The sequence below is a fragment of the Leptopilina heterotoma genome, unplaced genomic scaffold (assembly GCF_015476425.1).
Source record: "Leptopilina heterotoma isolate Lh14 unplaced genomic scaffold, ASM1547642v1 Lhet_70, whole genome shotgun sequence".
NCBI classification, from domain to species: Eukaryota; Metazoa; Arthropoda; class Insecta; order Hymenoptera; family Figitidae; genus Leptopilina; species Leptopilina heterotoma.
The window spans coordinates 374,022-375,000 of NW_025111162.1; positions in this window are offsets into that span (position 1 = coordinate 374,022).

Here is a 979-nt window from a genome sequence, read left to right on the forward strand (position 1 = left end):
GTAATGCCATCGGTATTAATTTATAAAACATTCTCTGTCGATTGGAGTGACCCAAAATGGACTGTGGTCCGTTATCGTTTAATGAATTAATTATAGGGAGAGGATTTGAACTATATATCTTTGTCTGATGTGACAAATATAGTGCTGTGTTTTTTGCTACACACAGGGTAATTGAAAACGTTTTTTTGTGGACATTAGCACCGACTAAGGGACAGTCATCAGAAACGTTAACTATCTTTTTAAAATGAAGTATTTAGTAAAATTAATTAAATCCGTTAAAATATGTGACCCCTGCTGATTTTGAACAGTAAATTTTCATTTTATTTGCATGCCCCAAATAAATCGACTATTGCAGAGTAAACATATGGGCAAATCTAAAAAGCAGTCAACTTTTATGTGATTTTCCTTTTTTCTGTACGAATGGCCTACAGCAAACCTAATTCCTTTTGGATAAAATACATGTACTACTCCTTAATGCATCACAAAAAGTTTGGAGTATGGTTAATTGAATAATTTATGTGTTATGCGACTTAGAAGTCAGATAATATTAGAAAAACTCAAAAATTTATATGTGATTTTTAGGCGTTGGAAAATTGAACTGAAAATAACTTTTAAAGCAATTTATGTAGTAATCTGTTATTTTGCGTATTATTAGTTCTTATTTATTAATTTTGTAATGATAGGGTTTTTATTTGCTGGGAATTCGCTCGCCGGATGGAGTTCGGGTTCCCTTAAACATTAATTAAGTAAATAATTATCCATAGTTATTGGCGTAAAGCGCCATCTATTGAGCTTCATTTGATTTCTGTGATTCTGAGTAAAGGTGTAGTCAATAACGAGGCGAGAATTAAACCTTCGAAAGAAAAGTATATTATAATTCGTTCCATAATCTATCGTGACCGACGCGACCAAGACGTGCACTCTGAGGAAACTGAATCTGCTCTTCGTTAAGGCAGAAACAAGATTCTAATACCGGAAA